Source organism: Lithobates pipiens, unplaced genomic scaffold, assembly GCF_037356315.1.
Source record: "Lithobates pipiens isolate NorthernLeopardFrog02 unplaced genomic scaffold, aLitPip1_a1.2 Scaffold_18, whole genome shotgun sequence".
In the NCBI taxonomy this organism is placed as follows: domain Eukaryota; kingdom Metazoa; phylum Chordata; class Amphibia; order Anura; family Ranidae; genus Lithobates; species Lithobates pipiens.
The window spans coordinates 638233330-638260960 of record NW_027507758.1 but is presented as its reverse complement, the minus strand read 5'-3'; the positions used below and the strand labels follow the sequence as shown (position 1 = coordinate 638260960).

General features: G+C 45.3%; 2 protein-coding genes across 2 annotated transcripts in view; one reads left to right on the top strand and one right to left on the bottom strand.

The window, feature by feature from the left end:
• LOC143986898 (uncharacterized) overlaps positions 1–27631 on the bottom strand; it is a 1277526-nt gene that overhangs the window by 542909 nt on the left and 706986 nt on the right. The gene's annotated exons all lie outside the window — the stretch shown is intronic.
• Positions 27087–27631, top strand: part of LOC143989993 (uncharacterized) — a 41554-nt gene continuing 41009 nt past the window's right edge. Inside the window, exon 1 of the mRNA XM_077490233.1 lies at positions 27087–27156. The gene's annotated coding sequence lies outside the window, so the exon portion shown is untranslated. The remainder of the gene's footprint in view (positions 27157–27631) is intronic.

Below are 27631 nucleotides of genomic sequence, written 5' to 3'. Positions count from 1 at the left end.
CCACAGGAAGTACTTGACTGAATTCCTGCGTGTCTATGGTCCACAGGCCCGGAAGACATTGGTCACTTAAAAGTGCCACCAGTTTCAGTCAAGCTCAAAGAGGGCGCATCATTGCCCGGAAACCACAATACCCACTTAAGTTGGCTCAATCAGAAGCTATCTCAAAACATGTAGCTGCCTTGGTCCAGAATGGGGCCTTGATCCCCTGTACCTCACCATGTAATACACCTCTTTTTCCTGTCAAGAAGAAAACACCTAAGGGAGAACCTGACAGATACAGGATGGTGCAGGATCTGCGAGCAATTAACGAAGTCACAGTGTTGGACACCCCAATTGTGCCAAATCCACATACCTTATCAGCTGTACCTCCAATGGCTGAGTAGTTCACTGTGGTGGACCTGGCAAATGCATTCTACAGTGTACCCCTGCATCCTTCCTGCAGGTACCTCTTTGCCTTCTCCCACGAAAAGAAACAGTATACCTGGGCAGTTATGCCAGAAGGGGCACAGAACTCTCCAAGCTAGTTTGCAAATGCTACGGCTATCATCCTTGACACATAACAAGAGGATCACCTGGAAGGGACTCTCCTCCAATATGTTGATGACCTTCTCCACTGTGCAGCTGACTTACCCACTGTTGAAGTCACCTCAGAAAGCCAGTTGTGCTATCTTGCCAAACAGGGCTGCAAAACCTCAAAGCCCAAATTGCAGTGGTGCTCAACATCTGTAATTGTTCTTGGACACTGTCTTGTCCCATGGGACAAGACACCTCACTGAAGACAGGGTGAAAGCAATCTCTGACATCCCACTGCCACAAGGCCAGAAGCCCCTTCATTCCTTCCTTGGACTAATTTCGTATTGCAGAGCATGGATTCCAGAAGGCTCCCTACTGATGCAAGCTTTGTATGATGCCCTGAAATCAGACCCCTTCCAGATGTTTCCTGAAGCAATATCCAACTTTGAGGCCTTCAAGCACACCATCTCTGGCGCTAGGGCTCCCAGACTACGACAAAACGTTCAAGCCCTTTGTATCCAAACATCTGGGACATGCTACAGGTGTACTCGCCCAATCACACGGCATCTGCCTACGCCCTATAGGATATTATTCCTGTCGGCTGGATGCGATAGCAAGAGGAGGCCCATCGTGTCTGCGAGCTGTCTTTGCTGCACAAGCCTTGTTTGACAAAACTTCAAACTTGGCTCTCGGACTCTGCCTCGTTCTGCTTGCTCCCATGACATTGCTCCCATACTCCACCAAGATCCAGCCGAAACATCTGTCCATTGCCAGACACTTGAGACTCCTATGTTTCTACCTTCTAGACAGCATTACTCTATTACGTTGTCAAACACCGAAACCTACCACCCTTCTTCCACTTCTCAAGGGGGGAAAGAAGGAGGAGTCGAGTCTTGACTTGTCACCCCATAACTGCATCGAACGAATGCGGCTGGAAACCACGCATCTCCCCACCGTGAGTGAAATACCCCTGCAGGATCCAGGTCACCACTGAAAACTCGGTTCTCCAAACTGAAACCTTACCGCCGGTGATGTCTGCACAGGTGGCAGAGCTGCAAGCACTTACTACAGCATGTAAATTGGCAGAGGGAAAAAGAGCCAACATTCATACGGACTCAAGATATGCTTTCAGCGTTGCCCATGATTTTGGTGTTATCTGGAAGGACAGAGGGTTCCTGATGGCTGCAGGAACACCTGTGAAACAGCTCAGCCATCAAGGACTTGATGGACGCCCTGCTTCTTCCAACCCAAGTGACTATTCTAAAGTAAAGCACACGACAAACTAAACTCGAAGGAAGCTCGAGGCAATCTAGCCGATTCAGCTGCCAAACAGACAGCCAGTGTTCCACGGGAAGTGGACAGCAGGGTGGTAGAAGAAGACCACTCCATGCTTACCCTACAGACTCTCCCAGTGGACAGAGTTTATCTGAAAGAACTACAGGAAGCAGCAAGTCCGGATGAGAAGGAAAGCTGGAAACGGAGAGGAGGAACTCTCAGAGATGGACTATTCGAGTGCAGCAAGAAGCCTTGTCTACCCAGGAGTATGTACCCAGCCATGGTGCAATGGGGAAATGGAACTGCCCACTTGACAAAGACTCTTATGAACTTATGAGTTACTTCATTGACCAACAACTTCTGCAGATCATGCACTATCTGCAACAAATGTAACCCAGAATGTACAGAAAAGGCACAGAAGAAGCACCTGGCAAAAGCTCTATACCCCTTCCAGAGGATACAAATTGATCACTCCCAAATGCCAAAGGAGTGACAGATTCGAATACGCCCTAGTGCAGGTGGACATGACTGCCAGGACCACAGCTAAGGAACTACTGAGTGAGATAGTATGTAGATTTGAGGTCCCAGAGGTGATAGAGAGCGATCAGGCCCAGCCTTCACAGCAACCCTTACAAAAGATTAGGGCAGCACTGGGGGGTTCAGTTGGCTCTACACACCCCTTACCACCCTCAAAGTAGCGGGAAGGTAGAAAGGATGAAAGGGACACTAGAAAAACAGGATGTTAAAGATGGCCCAAAAGACTAACATGAGTCGGCCAGACAGTTTGCCCATTGCCCTGTTCAATGTCAGACACACTCCTCGGGGGTAACATGCCCTATCTCCTTATAAAATTTAGTTTGGTTCAGCCCCAGACTTGGCTGTCACTTTCCACAACAGTTACAGTTGCAATCTGATGTGTTGACTAATTATGTAACCGCATTATCACGAGAATTAACCCAAATGCATGTCCAGGTGTTTTCTTCCATTACAGATCCTGAATTAGATACAGGAACACACCAACTACAACCTGGAGATTGGGGGCTGGTAAAGAAATTTGTGAGAAAACATTCTCTTGAACCCAGATATGATGGTCCATTCCAAGTTTTGCTGACCACAGCCACCTCAGTGGAATTGGCCGGGAAGAATACCTGAATACACGCCTCCCACTGCAAGAAAGCTCCACCCCCGAGGACAAGATCCCACCCACTTCATGACGACCATGCTGCATATCCTTTTTCTGTTTGGTCTAGGGGGGAGGCCCAGGAGGGGGTCATCACAAAAAATTATAACATAATTACATTTTGGTACAACTCTTCAGGTACACATGTGACCAACTTTACCTTTGATTACTGTGACATAGTACCTTGTCTGTTTGACTCTTTCATGGCAATGCCATTGGTACAGTGACATCCCTGTTGGTAAGGTGAGACATCCCTGATGGTAATATGTGTGTATTACAGACAGTTACTGGGGCCAGAATTGTGGTTCCTGGGAGGGACAGTGGGTTGGAACACAGGACCAGATTAGAGGGTATCTGGACCGGTGAATGTGCCCTTGAAAGGGTCATTATGCCCCTCCATATCCTAGCAGAAGATACCCCTGATACATACACTGACCCAGCACACAGTCAGAGGAGGAAGCGAGCAGCTCTCTCCGGAAGCTTTGACCCTCATGTGTACATAGATGCTATAGGGGTCCCAAGGGGGGTCCCTGATGAATTCAAATCCAGGGATCAGGTAAAAGTTGGTTTTGAGTCTTTGATCCCCATAATAAATGTGAACAAGAATGTAGATTGGATCAATTACATAAACTACAACCAACAAAGATACGTGAATTACACTAAAGATGCCCTCCAGGGAATTGCTGGCCAGTTACCCCCCCACTTCCTACATGACATTCCAGAACCGGATGGCCTTAGACATGCTGTTAGCTGAGAAAGGAGGTGTCTGTAAAATGATAGAAAAAAACGGGAACCTGTTGCACCTACATTCCTGATAATACCGGCCCGAATGGTAAAGTAACTTTAGCTATAAAGAAATTAGAAGATTTGACATTGGAGTTGAAGAAGAAATCAATAATATAATAAATATTTTAGCTGGATGAGTGGGTGTCAGAAGGTGCTCGCCCAGATAGGGGTAACGGTTATAATAATCCTGGTTCTTTTACCCCCCGATTGTATGCTGTATTCTACCTTTCGTAAAGAAGTTAATGAGCAAGGCTGTAGACAACAGCCCACCTACATTTCTCCACCAAGAAGAAGAGGACCCTCTTATGATGGAGGGTGACAAACCCTTCACTCCTCTACAGTCACTCCCTGTCCAAAATCTCACAATCCTATAGGGTTATAGGGGTAGATAGCACCTGATTGCCCTTCTCCAGCTGTATCGAGGGGGGTAGTGAACTAGTTGCTGCCCAACTCTATATACAGCTTAAAAAGAGTTGCTGAGGAGAATGGGCCAGGTGAGTAGGACCTTTTAGATGAGGGACAGAAGAAAATAGCCATTTTAGGGGGGACTGTTAAGGAATCCAATGTACATAATGATAATCAGAAAATGTCTATTTCCTTATGTGTATACATGTTCCCATGCTCCTTACTTATTATTTAGCATACAGATTGACCCTGTTCTGTTCAGAGCCAAGATGGCGTCTATACCCTACATCCCACGCGTCAGAAGAATGCATTTGAGATAACAGAACCAGCTTCAACCAAACTTCAAGCATCAAGTTTCTTAATTTCTCTTGTATTGTAACCAATAAGATGTACCAATTAGACTGACATAATAATGACGTATCTTTCTGTATAAAATATCAACACCGCCCACCAATAAATCAGTATTTAGAAGTAGCCTGAGCTGAACATATCTCAGAGAGTGTTTACTTCTAATGTGCATGCACATTTATACTTTTTAATTAGGAATAGCAGCAGATAACCAAGAACTAATTTATAGTTCTTATCTATTACATTTCCAGGCAGAAAGAACAGTTTTTATAATATAAAACTGCATGCATGGCAATGGGCAGAACACTAGGGACAAAGGGGATGTGAAATAATGACATACAGTAATGTAATCTGTAAGATTACATTATACTGTATGTAATGTGTGTGTTTTACTTTTTGAACACTCACAGGAAACGGAGCCAGCTCCATGATATAACGAGCGGAGGTCAAGCCGCTCGCACAGAGGGGGGGGGGGGGGGGCGTCACTGGATCCATTGGATAAGGTAAGTAAATTCATCCTGGATCCAATGATGCGATCCCGAGTCTGGCTCGGGGTTACCGCTAATGGTACTGAATTTTCACCCCCAGCCAGACTCGGGAATGCCGCCAGGGGGGTTAAGCAGGCATATATACTCTGCATCCAGTGTAGCCTATATCTATAGTGCATTCTGTGGTGTACTGTTTTTACTACACTTCTGGTGGTATACACATTACACAATACAGTGTAGCCGTAGTGCAGTTGCTACTACACTTCTGGTGGTGTACACAGTACAGTGTGGTGTTGCAAAACAAAATATACATCATGTCCAGAAGGCCACCAAGGAGAGGCAGATGGCAAGCAGGCTCTGTGTCACAGTCAACAGTGCTGGTCAGGGACATGGTGCATCATCTGCAGGTGGCCAGGGGGCACGCTTGTCCTTTTTTTCTGCTGCTGTCTGTGTTATTGAGCCAGAACATGCAGAAGAGTTGGTGGAGTTGATAACAAAGCCGTCCTCATCCTCTGTCACCCAGGCTCATAGCAGGGCAGCACAGTGGTGTAGTGGTTATCACTCTCACCTAGCAGTAAGAAGGGTCGCTGGTTTGAATCCCAACCACGACGACTACCTGCCTGGAGTTTGCATGTTCTCCCTGTGCCTGCGTGGGTTTCCTCCGGGTACTCCGGTTTCCTCCCACAATCCAAAGACATGCAGGTAGGTTAATTGGCTTCTGTCCAAAATTTTCCCTAGTATATGAATGAGGACCTTGGATTGTGGGCTCCTTGAGGGTAAGGACCGATGTGAGTGTGCAATGTACAGGGACAAGGACAAATGTAGATTCTCACTCAGGTTGAACTGGATGGACTGGTGTCTTTATTCAACCTTACAAACTATGAAACTAGTTTGCCTTCTTCTAGTTTGATTCCTTCCGTAGCCCCACCATCATGCATGGGGGAGTCCCCAGAACTATTCAACCACAGTGTCGGGTACATGCTGCTGGAGGATGTGCAGCGACTATAAGGCTCCAGTGTTGGTTCTCAGGTTGAGGAAGGGGGTAATATGAGCCTAGAGAGAGGGGATGCCCAAGAAGGACAAGAAACTGGCAGTCATGTTCCCCCAGCTGCAGCATACTGCTAAGTTTGCACCAGGACGGAGGGGATGATGAGGTCACTGACTCTACTTGGGTGCCTGATAGAAAGGAGGAGGAGAAAGAGGAGGCACAACTCCAATGAGGCAGGATTTCTTCTTAAGGGCAGCCACACTATTGCATCACACCACAGAGCTCGGCAGGGCACTGCTGACTCCCCGCTGACTTTGAAAAGTTCCTTGGTGTGGGCCTTTTTCGACACATATGCAGAAGATCGCACCATTGCTGTTTGCAACTTATGTCTGAAGTGGATCAAACTTGGCCAGAACAGCAGCTGCTCCCATGCAGTCCTTTGGCAAAAGCACTTGAAAGAACCACATCAAAGAAAAAGGCAGACTTCTCCTTGCTCCTCATCTGGGATCTCCAACCCAACCATACCTCCAGTCCTCTCAAAAACCTGCACTGAGAGGAATGAAGGTATAGCAATAGGTGTCCCAAGTACTTGCAGCCAATCTGCTAGCAGTACACCACCATCTGATTTTAGCAGGCAAATTTCCCTACCCCAGTTGCTGAACCGTAAAAAGAAATTCAGTCCCAGCCATCAATATGCTCAGCATTCCAAATGCTATCTTGGCCAAATTGCTAGCACGGCAACTGCTGCCTTTTCAGCTGGTAGACTCTGCCCCCTTTCGTGAATTTGTGGAATGTGCTGTACCTCAGTGGCAGGTTACAAAATGCCATTTCTTTTCATGGAAGGCCATTCCGGCTCTCTACCGGCATGTGGAAGGCAATGTTTTCACCTTGTTGGACAGGGCTGTCAGCAGTAAGGTGCACATTACCGCTGACTCATGGTCCAGCAGGCATGGGAAGGGACATTACCTTTCCTTCATGGTGCACTGGGTAACTCTGCTGGCAGCTGGATGCAGGACAGGGTTCAGTATTGTTAGAGCTTGTTCTGCTACCACACCTCCAAAATGCTAGTGATGTTTCTGCCACAGCTCTCTCCTCCTCCCCCTCCTCCTGGCCTCTTGTGCAGATTTGTCCTCTGAACCAGCGGTGCTCTGTAAGCGTTCAAGGGGCTACGCAAGCACTCAGGCAAAAAGATGTCATGCGGTGCTTGAGTTGGTCTGCTTAGAGGACAGGAGCCAGACTGGGGCAGAGATTCTGTCAGCTCTGCAGGGGCTGGCTCAGAGGTGGATGATGCCACACCAGCTTTAGCCAGGAATGGTTGTATGCGACAATGGCACCAACCTCCTCTCCACCCTCCAACAGGCACACTTGACCTATGTTCCATGTTTGGCACACGTCCTGAATATGGCGGTGAAGTGGTTCTTGAGCAGATACCCAGACTTACAGGATCTTCCGAGGCAGGCCAGAAAGGTTTGGTCATTTCTGCCGGTCATACAATGCCAGTGCTCGGCTGGCTGACATTCAAAGGGAATGCAACCTGCCCACCAACCTTCTCATTTGTGACATGGCCACCAGGTGGAACTTGCTGCAGCAGTTGCACATGCAGCAGAGAGCCATCAATGAGTACCTGTGTGAGTATGGCACCAGGACAGGGTCAGGGGAGCTTGGCTTCTTTTCACCATGCCAGTGGCTTCAGATCAAGGATGCATGCACTGTCCTGTCACCATTTGAGGCGGCCACGAGGATGGTGAGCAGCGAAAATGCATGCATCAGTGACACCGTCCCTCTTGTCTTACTGTTGCAGCACACGCTTCATGGAATAAGGGACAGGGCACTTGAGGCAGAACAGCAGGAGGAAGATAAGGACTTCCTTACCTCTCAAGACCCCCTTTATCCATATAGTATTCCTACGGGCCTGCCAAATACACAGGAAGAAGAGGAGGAGGAGGACTGTGTCAGCATGGACGTGGAGGATAACAATCAGCAGCAGTCTTCAAGGGATGGTTTTCAGTCCCCAGAAACCCAAGGAGTTGTACGTGGCTGGGAGGAGGTTGTTTTACGGATCATGTGATCCTTAGTGACCCAGAGGAATCAGAATCGAATGCCTCTGCAAACTTACACTGCATGGCCTCCCTGGTTCTGCAAAGCCTGCATAAAGGACCCTACGATTCGTGGTATCAAGGAGAGGGATCATTACTGGCTGGCAACCCTTCTTGATCCACATTACAAGGGTAAGGTTGCAGAACTCATCCTGCCTTCGCAGAGGGAGCAGAGGATGAAACATCTTCAGGAGACCTTGAAGAAAGGTTTGTGCAATGCATTTCCAGACCCTGGGAGGTTACAATTTCCTGGTGCTGGACAACATGTTGCTGAGGCTTCGTTCAGTCAGAGGAAGAGTGACGGAGAAGGTGGCCAGCTGACCAATGCCTTTAGGCAATTTTTCAGTCCTCAGCGCCAAAATCTGATTGGTTCAAGCAACCATCACTAGCGTCTGCATTACATGGTGCAGGAATATCTAGGGGCAAGAGCAGACTTGGAGACCTTTCCAACAGAGCATCCACTGGGTTACTGGGTCATGAGGATGGTCCACTGGCCAGAACTTGCTCAATATCCAATTGAGCTACTGGCCTGTCCTGCAACCAGCGTTCTTTCTGAACACACATTCAGTGCTGCTGGAGGGCTTGTAACGGATCATAGATTGCACCTGTCCACAGACTGTTGATAGGTTCACATTCATGAAAATTAATCAGTTTTGGATCAGCAACTGTCAGGAAGATCCTGCCAGTAATGGGGAATCCCGACCTATTGTTGCACGATTGTGGGTGCCTATGCGTATGCGCACACGGGATTGTGTGCCGTTAGCGTCTGGCGGGCTATTTAAACCTGGCTGTCACAAGTAAACGTTGCAGCTTTCCGTGTGTTCCCCGATAATCTGAAACCTGTTTCTACTTTGATCTGGCTTGTCTGAAGACTATTCCTACTATCCGCCTGCCCCTGACCCCCGGCTTGTCTGACGATACTTCTGCCTGCTCCTCTTGTTCTTCTGCTGTCCGCCTGATAACCGACCCAGCTTGCTTGACCTTTCAAGACTATCTACCAGTCTATTATACCTACCTGCTGCAGCCATCCAGCTCCAGCCCCAGTCCGCTGCTCCTACTTGCTGAGCCATCCAGTCTGCTATACCTGTCTGCTGAGCCTTCCAGTCTGCTGTGCCTGCTACCTGATCAATCTGCTGTTGGTTCTGGTCTGCTGATCCAGTTTCAGCCCTTGGTGCCTAGCTGCTGTTCCTGTTCTGATTCCTGCCCACTGAGTTTGGTTCCAGCCTGCACTTCCAACTCCTACCTGAGTCTCCTGAACCACTGGACTGATCTTTGGCTGTTGATCCTGCCAGGCACTCGTACCACTGTGAGGGGTTACAGTGTTTTGGCAACACCACCACCCAAGGCCCATTTTTTTCTGCCCCTGTTTAACAGGGGCATGTAATTACAGTTCTTGAAATAATATTTCACAGAAGGGCCTGATCCTGCACCCAACAAGAGTATCTGTGAGGGGTTACAGTGTTGTGGCACCACCACCACCCAAGGTCCAATTTTCTGCAGCAATAATAGAGCAGGCCATATAGTATACAGTATATACTGCTGTTCAGAGTACATAGTGCCTGGGGGACCCCTACGCCATTTTCACATTTGGGTGTGGGGGGTTCCCCTTAATATTTGTACCAGACCCAAATGGACGGGGGGGGGCCCATGCCATTTTTTTTCAATGATTTTCATCTATATTGCCGGGACCTGACAATTCATTACAGCCGCAATCAGTTTTAAATTACTTTTTTCCTTTTAGAAATGTCTGTGGTACTGAAATTTGCTGTGGTACTGTTCTAAACACGGGAACACTGCACCACTTTACAGGCATACTATAAACACACCCCAGGCACGATATTTAAATAAATATTTCATTTTTATTGTTTCATGTTAAGCATTATTAAAATTACTGCTCCTAAAAAATGTCTGTTTTTAAAACTTTTTTTTGCATTGATACATGTCCCCTGGGGCAGGACCCAGGTCACCAAACACTTTAATGGCAATAACTTGCATATAAGCCTTTAAAAATAGCACTTTTGATTTCTCATGTTTGCGTACAATAGACTTGTGTTCACGTTTTTTGCCTGTTCGCATGTTCTGCTCGGAACCAAAATGGGGGGTGTACGGCTCATCCCTAATATTAATTCGTTTGTGCAAAAGGTATAGCATTTACACACTATGGAATATATACTGGTATTTAGCTTTAACTGTCTAACTGCCTATCACATTTCTTGAGGTGCTAAAATGTCAGCGGTGCATAAAATTGCCCCTTTTAGGAATGTAGACACTCAAAGAAATTTGCTGAGAAACATGTTGAACTCATGAAAGATTCTGTTTGTTGCCACAAGTTTTAAAAAAAATTCTAATTTTATTTTAATTTTATTTTCTTGATCATACATCACGGGACATAGGAGCTTCATTACATAGTGGGTTATATAGGCACCTCTGGTGATTGGACACTGGTTAACCCCCAATTAAGAAGAATTCCTCCCCTATATAACCCCTCCCCATATGGGAGGCACCTCAGTTTTTTCACCAGTGTCTAAGGTGGTTGGTCACGTAAAACATGTGCTATGAAGAAAGCTCTGTGCAGGTCCCTGCGGGGGTCTAAGGGCTATGATAACCGGATCCATATCTTGGGCCGATATTTTGACTCCCAAGATGGTATGGTACCTGGGCCTCGTCATCCGAAGAAACAAGGTTTTGCCTGTAAGTCCTCTCCTATTGGAAGACTGGGCTCTGGGAAAACCAGACTTGGTGTACTATTTACATAGTGGCACGAAAGTTTCTGGCAGAGTCTTTTACAAGGTCCAGGTAAGAGGTTCCTCTGAGAAGGAACCCAAAAAATCCTGAAGGTTGGCACAACTCTGCCCGCCGTGATGGGTGAAGGCTTGAATCTGTCTATTTTCAGCAATTCCTGGGGCGAGGACAGGTAAGAGAAGTTAATCCTATATAAATCATATATTATGGATTTCTTAATTTGAGTAGTTGTATGACTTACCTGGTTTCCACCACTAGAGGGAGTAAGAGCAGCCTGATGCATACTTACATGCCTTTCAGATACACACGCTCAGTGAAGCCTGGTTTTTCCAGATGACTCACGTCTCCACTGCAGTCTCTGCCACAATAGAGGTAAAAAGAGGGGTCCCCTTCCCCCTTGGACGACCGGCAGTGCTCGTGCACGCACGCGCTGAGCGCGCTCCCATGCTAATGGAAGGGGGGGTGTGGTTGCGAGCCGTGCACGTCGGCATGCACGGCGCTTTACTGCGCAGGCTCCAAGCAGCAATTTTAAAAAAGCCCTGAGCACCAGGGGGCTGTAAGTGGAAGACAAAGGAGCTGTGGGCAGTAAGCTGTGGGCAGTAAGCATCCTAAGGGATTGGATCCAGGCAAACCTAAGACACCTACTCAGCATCAGGTTGTGCAGTTTAAGCATATATATTTATTGTGAGACTTGGAGCACAACAGTGATTGCACTTTTGTACTAGTACCTCTGCTTTGTAGCTTAGGACTATGTCTCCTCATAAGAGGGTCTCAGGGGGAGGTAACAAGGGCACTGGTAAATCACCGCCTAGGTCTAGGGGTTCTAAAAATGCCTGTAGATTACCACCCCCCCTGCAAGAATGGAGCCAGCCTCACAGGATGAGTCAGTGCCCCTGTCAGGTTTTGCAGCCTCTCCTAATGTTTCAGCCCCAGTATATGTCACTGAAGACTCCCTTAAGGCTACATTGGAGGGTTTTGAAGGGAGAATCATGAATTTTATTTCAGCTTCCGTAAAAGATAGCAGAAAAAGAGGTAGATCCCCTCCCTCTGCTGAGATTCCTCTTTCAGATGACACCTCTGACAATGAGGAGAGATCCCTATCTTGGGACAGGGATCAAGAGCAGTCGGATGAGTCACAAGAAGAGGAGAGAGTCCCCTCCTCCCAGGCACTCAGAAAACACTCCCAGGCACTCAGAAAACAGGTTCAATGTTATATTGAGTTGGTGCGTACCACATTCAGAATGCCCGCTGCTGAGGTCGCCACATCCTCTGTTTCTTCCCTGGGGGTCAGGAAAATCCCACAGACTGCTTTTTCCTTACCAATTCATCCCTTAATGGATAAATTGTTGTATGAGGATTGGGGACATCCCGATAAACTGTTTGCTCCTCCTAAAAGGTTTTCTATGCTTTATCCTCTGGAGAAAAGTTTCACCAAGAAATGGGGGGTCCCATCTGTCGATGCGGCTGTTTCTTGTGTGAATAGAAACCTGACCTGTCCTTTGGATAATGCTCAGGTATTTAAGGATCCAACTGATAAGAAGCTGGAAACATTATTGAAAGCCTCCTTTTCCATGGCTGGAGCTGTAGTGCAACCTACAGTCGCAGCTGTGGGGTTGTGTCAGTTCCTCAAGGAACAAGTTAAGCAGATGCTTGGCCTTCTTCCCAGTGAGGAAGTGGAGAATTATGCAGAAATACCTCAAATTCTGTGTTTTATGATTGATGCAATTTTGGATTCTGTCCAACAAGCATCTCGTTTGTCTCTCCTGTTGGTACACATGCGAAGGGCCCTATGACTAAAAAATTGGGCAGCTGAGCTATCATGTAAGAAGTATTTGATTGGGTTCCCATTTAAGGGGGAACGCTTATTTGGAGAGGAATTAGACAAATTCGTCCAAAAAATTTCAGGGGGTAAATCTACTCTCCTTCCAATCAAAAAGAGCAAACGTCTATCATTTAGGCGTTCTCTTTCTCCCGGAGCATCAAGCTCTAAGCAGTGGCGACGGCCTTCCCAACCTCCCTCTACAGGAAAGGCTCAAGGCCATGCCCAAGGGCAGAAAAAGACTTGGGGGCGAAAGCCTGCCAAGCAGAGCCCAAAAGCTTCCTTGTGAAGGGGCTCCCCGCTCGGCTGAGTGGGGGGGGGGGGGAGGCTCCTGCAGTTTGCAGAAGCCTGGCGGGAAGAGATCCAGGACAAGTGGGTAACCTCCTCGGTATCTCTGGGCTACAAGCTAGAGTTTCAGGAGATTCCACCTTCTCGCTTCCAAAGACCGCTATTTCTCGCCTTAGATCACTTACTATCCCAGGGGGTGATAGTGGAAGTGGACCCAAAAGAACAGGGTTCAGGCTTTTACTCAAATCTCTTCACCGTTCCAAAGCCAAATGGAGGTGTCAGACCTATCCTGGATCTGAAGGATCTGAACCTGTTTTTGCGCATTCGGTCTTTCCGAATGCAGTCAATACGCTCTATGGGTTGAGTTTATGGCATCGATAGATATCAAGGATGCATATCTTCATGTGCCAATTTTTTCCGCACACCAAAAGTATCTAAGGTTTGCGGTAGATCGGCGCCATTTTCAATTTGTGGCCTTGCCGTTCGGTCTGGCTACGGCTCCTCGAGTCTTCACAAAGATCCTAGACCCTCTCTTGGCAAACCTAAGAGTTCAGGGTATAACCGTCATGGCTTATCTAGACGATTTACTTCTCATAGAGAAAACAGTAGCGCTCTTGAACCACAGTGTTACCAGAACGCTAGAACACCTGAAACGCCTAGGTTGGATTATAAACCTAGAAAAGTCGTCCCTACAGCCTGATACCAGGTTGGAGTATCTGGGCATGGTCATCGACACCACTCAGGGCGGGGTGTTTCTACCAAGGCCAAAAGCCATGGCTATAGGGGGTCTGGTGCACCTAATTCTTGGCAGAAGATCTTCCCCCATTCGGTTGTGTATGAGACTGTTAGGGAAAATGGTCGCCTCCTTCGAGGCCGTTCCATTCGCCCAGTTTCACTCAAGGCCTCTGCAAAGATGCATCCTTGCGGCTTGGAACAGGAAGCCCCAGGCCTTGGATCTTCCTATGTGTCTATCCCCAGAGACACACAAGAGTCTCGTTTAGTGGTTACAGACCAAGAATCTGCTGAAAGGCAAAACTTTTCTTCCTCTTCCATGGAAGATTATAACTACAGATGCCAGCCTGACAGGCTGGGGAGCAGTGTTGGAGGAGACGTGCTCGCAGGGGAAATGGTCTGCAATCGAGAAGCTATTGCCCATAAATGTTTTGGAGATCCGGGCAGTTTATATGGCTCTCATAAACTGCTCTTACAGACTACGGGGTCTCCCTGTTCGAGTTAAGTCCGACAATGCCACAGCAGTGGCCTATATCAATCACCAGGGTGGCACCAGGAGTCTGGTTGCACAAAGAGAGGTGAATCGCATACTTGCTTGGGTAGAAAGGCATGTTCCATGCCTTTCTGCAGTCTTCATTGCAGGAGTGGAAAATTGGCAGGCGGACTTTCTGAGCTGCCAGCAGTTGTGCCCAGGAGAATGGGCTCTACACCCCGACTTATTTTGGAACATATGTCGCAGGTGGGGCACTCCAGGCGTAGATCTGTTTGCGTCCAGATTCAACAGAAAACTGGACAAATTCGTGTCAAGGACAAGAGATGCACTTGCTCAGGGGTCAGATGCTCTGACAGTTCCCTGGGATCAGTACAATCTAATTTATGCCTTCCCACCATACCCACTTCTGTCATGGTTCCTGGGAAGAGTCAAGAGGGAAACAAAGTCGGTTCTTTTGGTAAGTATAGGAGTTATTCCTGCGCCTAATCAGGAAGGGGAATAGTTTTTTAGTGCCGCTGCACACACTGAATACGAGTTCCCCTGATGAAGTCACGTGACCGTGACGAACACGCGTCGGGACGCTACCGGAAGTGACGCAATCGAGCTCGCAGCTCGTTTATACTCTATGCTTGAACTGTGTTTGTTTGTGAGTATCTCTTTGTTTCTTGAATAAATTGAAACTTTGTTCATAAATACTACACTATGGGGCTCCCTTCCTCCTTATTTGCTTAAATCCCCTACATAACCTGCTGAGGTAACCATCCCCTCCCCTATACTGGGCATCGCTGAACAACCAATTTAAAGTGACCACACAGCGGAATAGGCAAGAGACGGGGACACAGTAACAAGACCTCGTGGGATAAAGACCACCAGGAACCCTGAGGATATATATGTTACATGCTGTTACCTTACAGCTGTAAGGTAAGGGGACACCCATATCCTGAGTACACAGGACCACGTGGGATATTTTTCACTACTACCACCACCGACCAGATCGCTATAGTTCATATAGCACTTAACACCAGTACTGCATGCGTTCTTTACCTGATGCGATTTTGGATATAATCGCTATTGGTTGTCGCACATGTTGTATATGGACACAATTTTTACACACGTTATTGTGGAATGTATATGTCATATAGTTTTTGACCATTGAGCACTATTTCACTTGCATTATTGTTAGATAGTTTTTTTCACCTGTAACATTTATTTTTTAGTGTCAATTAGATTTTATTAAAGAAATAGCCAGTTACAATACAAATATAGCAATACATAACAAGCGCAAATACAATTGCCTGTATGTACCATAGGATAACAATAGCGTTACAGACTCAAACTCATACTTTTAGTCCTCTTGTTTGCATATAAACAGATTGATAGAAGATCCCTATTAGACTAATAAGCCCCTCCAAAAAAAAAAAAAAAATAAAAAAAAAAATAAAAAAAATAGATAGAAGATCCCTATTAGACTAATAAGCCCCTCCAAAAAAAAAAAAAAATAATAAAAAAAAAAAAAATGGAAAGGCCCATTAGTAAAAGGGTAGGTACCCTACCATTCCCAAAGCGTCAATGGTATCTAAACATATATATCAATGGGTTGTAAAAGCCTGTCCCGGCGTATCTGCCTTATAACTTTATACCACTCTAAATACACCTCCAGTTGTCCGTAAATAATCAAGCGGGCATTGCTAGCCCGAACACATAGCGCCCCCTCCACCTCATGTTTGTATCAAAAAGGCGTTTACAGAAGAATTGCTAAACACTACCCAAGGTCGCCATATAACTATATACTTGCCCATGCTTTCATGTGCTGTAGCCCTAATTTCTTCCATTTTATGCAAATATCCTATCTCCCCCAGCCATTCCCTAATTGAGGGAGTCATAGTGTTCCTCCAATATCTCGGTATCACTGTCTTGGCGGCAGTTAGAAGAAATCTAATCAGCGATTTTTTATATTTACTCATAGAAAGGTCAGTAATATGTAGCAGACAACATTTAGCGTCAAGGGGGATCTGTGTATCAGTTATCTGTTGTATAATACTAATCACTTGGCCCCAAAATGGTCTGATTAGGTCACACTCCCACCATATATGTTGTAAAGTGCCCTTAGCTTGATTACAACGCCAACATAGGTCTGGAACATCGGGGAACCACTTATGCAATTTAACTGGCGTGTTATACCAATTCGTCAGAAGTTTAAAAGAAGTTTCCTGTAATCTAGTGCTAATTGCACATTTATGAGCAAATACACATGCCTGTAGCCATTGGTCGTTTGTAAATGGTGCATTTAATGCTGCTTCCCAGAAAAGCTTATGTTTATTAGGTTCCAGACGTGCTGCGGATTGTAACCACGCATACGTGAGAGAGATATTTTTCGTAGAAGCCTTGGCACAATGGCAAACCGCCTCAAAAGGCGTTAATGGTCGTAAAAAATGTTTGATCCTCCGCGGGCTCAAAATATAATCGTGTATTTGTCTATACGTCCATTGCCCCAAAACGGTTGAACCCAAAGTATGTTGTAAGTCCAACATTGATTTAATCTTATTACCCTCAAAACAATGAGTGGCTAATAAGGGCAAATTCCCACATATAAAGTGCCGGATAGGTTTATGCATGCCTGGTATAAAGTCAGGATTATCTACTAGCGGTGTTAATGGGCCAGGTGAAGTAGTCAAACCCGTTGTTTGAGCCACTATTTGTAATAATCTTAAAGTGGTCCCTATAAGGGGATGTTGCTTAAGCTGTTTAGGGCACAAGTCCCACGGAATCCAAGGGGAATATGTCACTGGAATAGGACCTACCTCGTTTTCAAGTTTCACCCAATCTTTATTATCCGCATGGCAGGTCCAGTCAATCATTCTGGTAAGATGAGTGGCCTTATAATAATTTTTAAAATTGGGGAATCCCATTCCCCCACTGCCTTTATCTCTAGTGAGTATTGCAGGGCTTATGCGTGGCTTTTTAGATGCCCATAAGAAGTGTCTAAGAATAGCATTCAATGACTGAAAAAATTTTGCAGGTAGCCATATTGGTAAAGTCTGGAAAAAATACAAAAATCTGGGCAGGATTGTCATTTTGACGATCGCTGCCCTACCAAACCAGGAGAAATGTTTAAGTGTCCATCTCTCCAGGTCTTTTTTCACGTTTTGTAACAATGGCAAAAAATTTTGGCTATATATCTCAGTTAGACTAGCAGTCAAATGAACTCCTAAATATTTAAGGGAGCGGGATTCCCACTTAAATTTACAGTTACGTAAAACAGCCTCCCGTGTGGTCTCTTGTAGCGTAAGATTGAGGGCCTCAGATTTTTTATAATTAATTTTGAAATTCGCCATATAGCTGTAATGCTTAAATATAGTGCACAGATTGGGCATAGTAACATGCGGCTGAGTTATAAAAAACAATAGATCATCCGCATACGCAGCACACTTGTATTCCTTATCGCCTACGTGGAAGCCATGTATAGAGGATGATAAATTAACTGTGCGGATTAATGGTTCCAAAGTGAGTATAAACAGCAAGGGCGAAAGAGGACACCCTTGCCTAGTCCCATTCCGTATCTGCACCTTGTCTGACAGTGTCCCATTCACCTTAATTTGGGCCGTAGGATTATAATAAATAGTTTTAATCCATGATAGCATATGTGCTCTCAAACCTATATGAGAGCAAGTCGCATACAGGAAGTCCCACGACACACGGTCGAAGGCTTTCTCTGCATCTGTAGATAAGAGCATGCCTTCAAATTGTTCTGTTTGGGCCCTGTGTATAAGATTAAGGGCTTTAATCACGTTATCTTTCGCCTCCCTACCAGGCATAAAACCTACCTGCTCGGGACCTATAAGTTTGTGCAACAATGGGCGCAGTCTGTTCGCTAGTATTTTCGTATAAATTTTTAGGTCCACATTCAATAAAGAAATCGGCCTATAGCTAGCACAATCTAGAGGGTCTTTATTAGGTTTAGGCAATACTGTAACGTGTGCTCTCAGGAAATCTTCTGGTAACGTTTGTGGGTCTCGGAAGTGGTTAAATGTATTAATCATGCATGGAATCAGCAATTCCATAAAGATTTTATAATAGTGGGCTGTTAAACCGTCCGGTCCAGGGCTTTTCCCCTTTTTTAGTTCCTTAATAGCTGCGGTGAGTTCACCTTCAGTTATCGGTTCTTCCAGTGACAGCGCTTCCTCCTCAGTAAGTTTGGGGAGTCCGCTGTCGTCCAGGAATTTATTAGTAATCTCTGCTGTCGTCCCCCTTAGGTCGCTAGGTTTATGTAACTGCGGTAGATTATACAAATTGGAATAATATTCCTGAAATCTTTGCGCGATTTTCGCAGCATCCTGTGTTGTCTGACCGTCACTGGTTTTAATTGCAGCAATATTCGTCGATAATAATGTTTCTTTAAGGGCCTTTGCTAAAAGTTTGCCTGTTTTATCATTGTGTTCATAGAAGAACCCCTTCTTCAAGAAAAGGATCTTTTGTGCTTTAAGGTTCAAATGGGCTTGTAGTTTTTTCCTCAATTCTAATAAAGTTACTGCTATATCAGTTGCTAAGGATTGTTTATGCTTCCCCTCTAGGTCTCTAATGGTCTGTATCAAATCATTAATCTCCCTCTCAGCAACCCTTTTTCTCGTGGCCCCCAGCCGTATGAGCTCCCCCCGAACCACGCATTTATGGGCCGCCCAAATTGTAAACGGCGACAATTCTTCAGAGACATTTTCTGTAAAATATAATTTAATTATATCTGCTATTTTGTCAGTGTTGTCCTTATCCGTGAGCAGGGAGGGGTTTAATCTCCACGAGTGGGGGCCGCGATGTATGTTTATTTTGTGAAATTGCAACGATATAGGGGCGTGGTCACATAGGGTCTGCACACCTATTTTAGCAGATTTTATACGGGATATATCCCTTTGAGTAACAAAAATGTAGTCTATGCGTGTAAATTTATTATGCAAGGGTGAAAAATATGTATAGTCCCTGCCTGAGGGGTTTGCCAAGCGCCAAGTATCTACTAAAGTAAGGGAAGCTAGAAGTGTCTTGATTTTACGCAACTTTTTATACGGAATGCTGGACCTGCCATCTGATGTATCCTGAAGGGGATTTAGCGCTAAGTTGAAATCTCCCCCCAGCACCACACATCCAGATGCAAAGCCCTTCAATTCATCTACCACATGTTGACAAAAAGTAACCTGTGCGGTGTTGGGGAAGTAAACATTAGCCAAGGTAACCGGGGTTCCCGCCCAAATCCCCTTCAAAAACAAATACCTTCCGGCAATATCCGCCATCTGCTGATGTACAATGAAATCAGCATTTTTATGTAGCAGAATTGTCACCCCCTTAGATTTGGCCTCGGGATTTGTTGCATGGAAAACATATGGATAATGTCTATCATGCAATCTAGGAATCTTGCCGGACCGGAAGTGGGTCTCCTGAAGAAACACCACTATCGGTTTCTGCTTGTGGAGTTCCCTAAGCACCGCCAATCGCTTCTCCGGTGTATTTAGACCCCTAACGTTATGGGAGATCACAAAAGCATGTTCATCTAGCATAGAGTACGCCATATTAAATACAGTAACTAAATAAATACAAGAAAGGAGAAAAAAAAAAAAAAAACACTCAGGTGGATAGACACCCAAATGGAGTGACTAGGAAAAATGTCTCCTCCTATCAACTGTTGGAGAGGAGAAGAAAGAAAAAACGTTGTGAATCCCCGTCTGGATAAACCAGACAGCGATTCACATGTGGAAGCAATGGGAGGACTTTCCTTCAGAAAATGGTAACCAAAAATACAAAAACTATTAATTATCTGTTTAAATATAAGAAAAAACCACTCCAGTCCTTCCGTGATTCAAAAATTAGGCACATATTAAGGCCACATATATACCCTTCCAGCCAGAAGGATAAGATCATGAACAGAATTAAGTACATAAGATTTATTTTAATATTGCGCTATTGGCGCCTTTAATAAACAACAACTATAATAAAAACTATAGTGAGAACTGCAGTAGTCACCGACTACCATACCACCCATAATACTCTGACTGATCTTAGTGCTCACTATACCCCCAACTGCCACTCTTATCACCCCCACATTCCCCCTATAGCGGTGTGTGATTCCTTCCCTAGCTTACTATATCTGAAAAAAGAAATAATCATATCCTTATAACACTCGGACCATTCCCCTTATAAACATATTCAGTTCAACTACAAAAAAAAAAAAAAAATGTCCGTATGGAGAAAAGCCAAAAAAAGAAAAAAAAAAGGAAAAAGAAAAGGAAGGAAGACAAGCTCCCACTCTAAGATTATCCATGTGGCTGTAGCCAATGCTCTGTCCCAAGTTGTGAAAGTCTGCCCCTATTCAAGCTCTGAGGTTTATCCGGGTGAGGTTTTTTGGCTGCTAGCTTCGACGGGGATGGCTGTGGGGTATGCGGTGGAGAGGTCTCCAGCGGGGGGCAATGAAACTCCCTATACCATTCCGGCACTTCAGTCAATGGAATTTGTAGCTGTGCACAGAAGCTTGAAATATCCTCAGGCATGCGCAGATAATATTGTTTTCCCGAAAACGTGGCGTTCAACGCAAAAGGAAAGCGCCATCGATAAGGGATACCCCTCTCCCTTAGAACATTAGTCAATGGGCGCAAAGCTCGCCTATTCTGTAGTGTGATGTAAGAAAGATCCTGGTATAGTGCCACAGCATGATCATTAAAAAAGATCTGATCATTCCTCCTTGCTTTCCCCAGTATCTCTTCCTTCAGTAGGTAGCTTTGTAGGCAGCATATAATATCCCTTGGGGGGGCTGTGTCACTTGGCTTTGATGCTAAGGTTCTATGCACTCTTACAAACTCAATATCAGTATCCTTAGGTCTTTCCAACACTCCGTTAAACACTGACTGCAAAGCTTGTTTTATCTGCGCAGGCTCAATCTTCTCGGGGATTCCCCTCACTCTAATGTTCTGTCTGCGCCCCCGATTGTCAAGTTCCTCGAGGTGCTTGTTCATCTGAATAAGATGAATGGTGTGGGATGAGACAGTGGAGCACAGCCTCTCCACCGTAACATTTATTTTTTATGCGTTTTTAATGCTGCGTTTTTCAATTTTTTTCTGTGCCAATTTTGCATGAATTTATCTCACTTCACTGCAGTTATTACCTAGTATAGGGTGAAGAGACACCCATACGCATCCAACTCAATTTGTCTAACACTGGCACGTTATGCGATTTCTTTGCTAACCACAAGTAGCTATCTCCTTTTTTTCTTTTTGCACTAAACTGTTTTTAGTTAATAATTGTGTATTTATACATTGTTGTTCACGGTGTAGTAGACATTGCAACACGCTTATTGTATCACTTAGCACCAGCACTTTTTATGCGATTGGATTAGTCGCAACAAATCGCAATATATTTTTTATCACAATTCTTATATATTGATTTTACCTATGGGATGCTGTAAGAACGGACCTATTTACTGCTTAGCATTGCTATTTTAGAGTCCTATGCTCACCCTAAAAAATCACATCAGAAATTATTTAGTTTTTTACCACTATATTTTATTTTTTTTTTATATCACTTCAATATACATCCCAAACACTATTATGTGATAGTGGTGAGGTTTTCGCACGCTCCCTCATAGAACGTACATATTAAGCTCCCAATACATTTTTTGGTCTGGGTGGCCACACACCTAGCATTTAAACACCTGCATCTATAGTATCTACAGATTTTGTAGGCCAATATTTCCTGAGTTAGTACTGCGCACCACTACTCTCTTACGGTTCTTTTGGTAGCCCCAGCTTGGCCCAGGCGACCTTGGTACGCAGAGATCATGAAGTTGGCAGTAGGCAGGTCGTGGATCCTCCCTCTTTGACCAGATCTACTCTCGCAGGGTCCAATTTACCATCCCGCTTTACACAGTCTGAGTTTAACGGCTGCTGAGACCCACATTCTGAGAGATCGTGGGCTTTTCGGGGCCAGTCCTTTCTACTCTGGTCAATGCCAGAAAGCCGGCCTCCAGGCTTATTTACTACAAAATCTGGAAGGCATATGTTTCCTGGTGTGAACCCAGGGGATGGCATCCTAGAAAGTATGTCATTAGCAGGGTCTTGGCTTTTCCCCAGTCAGGCCTAGAAATAAATTTGGCCGTAAGCACTATCAAGGTGCAGATTTGGGCCTTGTCAGTGTTTTTCCAGAAGCCACTTGCATCACATTCCCTTGTGCGGGCTTTCATCCAGGGGGCTATGCGGTTAAGGCCGCCAGTCAAACCTCCGGTATGCCCATGGGATCTGAATTTGGTTCTCTCGGCATTGCAGGGGCAACCATTTGAACCTTTGCATCAGGCTTCATTAGTTCTTTTGACTAAAAAATTAGTTTTTTTGATAGCCATATCCTTGGCTAGAAGAGTGTCAGAACTAGCAGCTCTCTCCAGCAAGGAACCTTATCTAATTATTCATAAGGGCCGGGTGGTAATGCGTCCCAACAGGTCCTTTCTGCCTAAGGTGGTTTCAGGATTCCATTTGAATCAAGATGTAATCCTACCATCCTTTTTTCCGGACCCACAGTCCGCAGAAGAAGAATCTTTGCACACTTTAGATGTGGTAAGGGCAATCAGTATCTATCTTCAGGCAACTGCGCAGATAAGAAAAACTGATTGCTTATTTATTTTGCCGGAAGGCCCTAGGAAGGGCCAGGCGGCATCAATTCCACTCTCTCAAGGTGGATTAGACAGGTTATTTTTCAGGCCTATAGTGTAAAGGGGAAGATCCCTCCTTTTCAAGTGAAAGCGCACTCAACGAGGGCTATAAGTGCTTCTTGGGCAGTGCATCACCAGGCCTCCCTGGCTCAGATCTGTAAGGCTGCAATTTAGTCATCAGTCCTCACATTCACCAGATTTTATCAGGTGGATGTCAGAGGGCAAGAGGATATCGCCTTTGGGGGCAGTGTACTGCAGGCTGCAGTTTAGATCCTCTGGTCCTTGGCGGTCTATAATTCTGATCTGTGTCTCCCTCCCCTCAAACTGAGCATTGCTTTGGGACATCCCACTATGTAATGAAGCTCCTGTGTCCCGTGATGTATGGTCAAGAAAATAGGATTTTTATATACAGCTTACCTGTAAAATCCTTTTCTTGAGAGTACATCACGGGACACAGAGCTCCCACCCCTCTTGGGTTTTACATGGTTTCTTATTGCTTTGCTACAAAACTGAGGTGCCTCCCATATGGGAGGGGTTATATAGGGGAGGAATTCTCCTTAATTGGGGGTTAACCAGTGTACAATCACCAGAGGTGCCTATATAACCCACTATGTAATGAAGCTCCTGTGTCCCGTGATGTACTCTCAAGAAAAGGATTTTACAGGTAAGTTGTATATAAAAATCCTATTTTTTTTACTCAAAGTTGTCACTTTAATGAGATATTTCTTACACGCCCTGGGTTACACCCACATATTACAAAACATTCTGCTAGTTCTCCTGAATTATGGGAATACCACATATATGAGAATTTTTGGGAGCCTAGTTATCCAGGTATAATTTGCAGTGCCTCTCTAAGCTGAGACAAAGATCTCCCGGCTGGCAGTGAAGGGATCTGGTACCGAAGCACCATTCAAGAGTGTAGAAGCCTCAACAAAGAATGGAAGGAACACCACTCAATGATGCAATGCATGAATGTGTGAATGAGTGTGGCCTCAGCCAGTGCTGCTTCAGCCACTGGAGAGGGTGCATTGGATAATGAGATCAGTACTGGAGAGGATGCAGTGGATGATGGGATCAGTACTGGAGAGGGTGCAGTGGATGATGTGATCCGTACAGGAGAGGGTACTGGAGAGGGTGCAGTGGATGATGGGATCGGTACTGGAGAGGGTGCAGTGGATGATGGGATCGGTACTGGAGAGGGTGCAGTGGATGATGGGATCAGTACTGGAGAGGGTGCAGGGGGTGGCAATTTCGGCACTGCAGAAACTTCACACAACAATAAATATATTTCCATATCTCTGTGTATAATTGTTCTTTTACAGAGGTGGCAGTGATAATGTCCCACTGGCCGGCATGGAAGTATGCACCGCCATAAGATTTTGTCTGTAATAGAAATAACATATTAATAAACTGTGTAACGCCGGTACTCCTGAAGAGCACACGCTATGTTTTGTAAATTTAGTTTTTCTAAGACCATAGTTGGGTCTTAGCCCTTGTACACACGGTCGGAGATTCCGACCACCAAATCCGTCGGATTTTGTCCGACGGATTTGGTCCGAAACTGTTGTATACACACGGTCGGACGAAGTTGTCGGAAAATCCGACGTGATGATGTTATTTCGTTACGACGGTACTATGTTCAGGCTAGTAGCCAATAGCTTTGATGTAGGAATTTGATCTGAGCATGCGTGGCACTTTGGGTTTTTTGCCCTTCGTCCACTGTGGGGTGTTTTCTTACAGTTGGATCAAGGAAATAGACGACACAGCAGGATATGTATATCTTTCATGTACTTGTTACTTTATGTCTGTAAACATTTCCAATGTATATGGTATCTTACACTGTTTTAATTATTATTATTATTAAACTATGTTTTGTATTTTTGATATAATCTTGTATACTTTTATGACCACCTGCCCATGTTAAAGTCCTCTCCCTAGAGGAGTATATGTTTTTTCAAATTGTCTTGCTTATTAGGATGGGGTTTTGGTAGGCTTTTTTAGACTTGCGGTCTTGGGCTTCTTGTTCAATTCTTTGTAAACCTGGGAGTAGGCAGAGACATACCAGCACATTGCTTTCCCTACAGCACCCCCCGTCCCCAGTACAGCGTCCCCAGTACAGCGCCCCCCTCCTTAATAAAGCGCCCCCCATCCTCAGTACAGTCCCCCCTTCTCAGAACAGCGCCCCCTGTCCTCAGTACAGCCTCCATCCTCAGAACATCGCTCCCCATCCTCAGTACAACTTCCCCCATCCTCAGTACAACTCCCCCATCCTCAGTGCAGTACCCCCCATCCTCAGTACAGTGCCCCGTCCTCAGTACAGCACCCTCCGTCCTCATTACAGTGCCCATGTCCTCAAAAAAGAGCCCCCCATCCTCAGTACAGCGGCTCCCGTCCCCAGTACAGTGTCCCCAGTACAGTGCCCCCTCCTTAATAAAGCGCCCCCCCATCCTCAGTACAGTCCTCCGTCCTCAGTACAGTGCCCCCCATCCTCAGTACAGCGCCCCCCATCCTCAGTACAATCCGGCTGCCCGTTCGTTAAGTGGATAATATTTGCACCAGAACAGACATGATTTTCAGGAAGATGGAGGTTTAATGCTGACATACCATTGAATATTTTTGTGTGGAGATGGATGTGTGTCTTAATCTTGGTCCTGTTAGTTGGTATGAAGGTGGAGCAAACAAGGACAATGAGATTATGATTAGAGACATGGATTGTATTCTTGTTCCAACATAAACATCAACTTCCATCATCACCAAAAATATACATTGGGAAATGTTAACCACTATACTGCGGCAGGTTGGCTCTCCTGCGCAAACTGACCTACTGTACGTTAGTCCGTAAAAGCATAATGGCGGGGTGGGGCGTAATCAATTACATTGATTAGTGCAATTTTTATAGCACTGATCAACGTAATAATGTCACTGGTCCCCAAAAAGTTTAATTTGGGGTCAGATTTGTCTGCTGCAATGTCGCAGTTCCGCTAAAAATCAGATTGCAGACATTACCATTAAAAAAAATAAAAACAGTCCCTAAATCTATCCCGTAGTTTGTAGACACGATTACTTTTGCGCTAACTAATCAATATACGCTTATTGCGATTTTATTTTACCAAAAGTATGTAGAAGAATATACAGTATATCGGCCTAAACTGAGGAATATTTGTTTTTATATGTTTTATAGCAGAAAGTAAACCACAGAGGTGATCAAATACCACCAAAAGAAACTTCTACTTGTGGGGAAAAAAAGGACCTTGATTTTGTTTGGGTGCAGCATCACACAACCGCGCAATTGTGCTCTGGTCTTTAAAGGGGTTGGAAACCCTCGTGTGTTTCCACCTTAATGCATCCTATGCATTAAGGTGAAAAATCTTCTGGCAGTGACCGGCCCCTTAGTTTTACTTACCTGAGCCCCTTCATTGTCTTGACGGAGACACACTCTATCTGTCTGCATGGCGTCCTGGCTCTTAATTGGATAGATTGACAGCAGCGCAGCCATTGGCTCCCGATATCAAATCCAATGCCGCAGGTGCCAGGGGGCGGGGCCGAGTCCCGCGATCTGTGTGAATACACAGACATTGCCTAGAGGCGATTCAGTTTGCAATGTGCGCTATGCAAGTATTTCATTCATTCATTCATTCATTCAGAAGAAGGACTCAGGAGCGTGTGTGCACAGTGGTCCACCAAGGAGAGAGCTTCTCTGAGGTGGACACCTGATGCAGGGAGAAGCCACCAGCGCCACCGGGGGACCCCAGAAGAGGAGGATCGGGGCCACTCTGTGCAAAACAAACTGCACAGTGGAGGTAAGTATGACATGTTTGTTATTTAAAAAAATAAAATAAAATGGAGGGTTTACAACCCCTTTAAGGGCGCAAATCCTTCCGGGGCTGCAGTGGTTAAACAATCGCTTTTACAAACAAATCTAGTTTATAAAGTTAATTTAAGGAGAACACTTTAACAGAAAGTACAAAAATCCCCCAAAAATATCTTCTATTTCTGCAAATCCCAGGCTCCACTTCCTCTAGTATTATTGTTTGTTACATTAAAATTCATTTAAAAATAAAAAACAAAAGGTGTGGAGTTGTGGACGCTGCATGTTTCCTGTGGCAGTGGAGCTCCAGCTACAGAGATTCACAATAAAGTTCAGTGAAAAAAAAAAAAAGAAGAAGAAGTGGAATGGAGGCCCCATGCTTCCTGTCCAACGTGGCGCTTCACTCTGAAGCCAGACCCCGACAGGAAGTGATGTCAGATGCAGAGAGGAAGTTGCGGGTGAGAGGTGAGTCGGGAGGAAGTAGCGAGAAGACGTTGCTGGAAGTGGCAGCAGAGGAGGTAATAAGATCTTATTTTCTATTTACACCCAGTAACCCCCCGTCATGTCCGTCCTCTTCCTCCATAGTCACTGTGATGTCATTTATCTCCAGCAGATGATGATACACACATATATAGTGTGGGAACCTAGATTAACAAGTTCTGGGGGATCAGTTGATGAGTAATATATCTTCCTTCCAAATCTGGCCATAAATGGTTCAGTTTTATCGTTCATCCATCTACGCATCATCCTCTACGCATGAGAGGAAAAAACGGAAGTGATTCCCCCATCCACACATTGGGGGGGGGATGGGGGAATCCTCCCCACTGCACTATTGTATTCTGACAATGGGGGGCGCTCCTCCGCTCTCAGAATACACAGATCAGTGATGAAGCTATTGGTTGCAGCCGCTGATGGAGTGACTTTTATCGGGCAGTGACGACACATGGATGGAAATGTGACCGATCCCTGCTGAACCAGCTGAATTTCCATGTC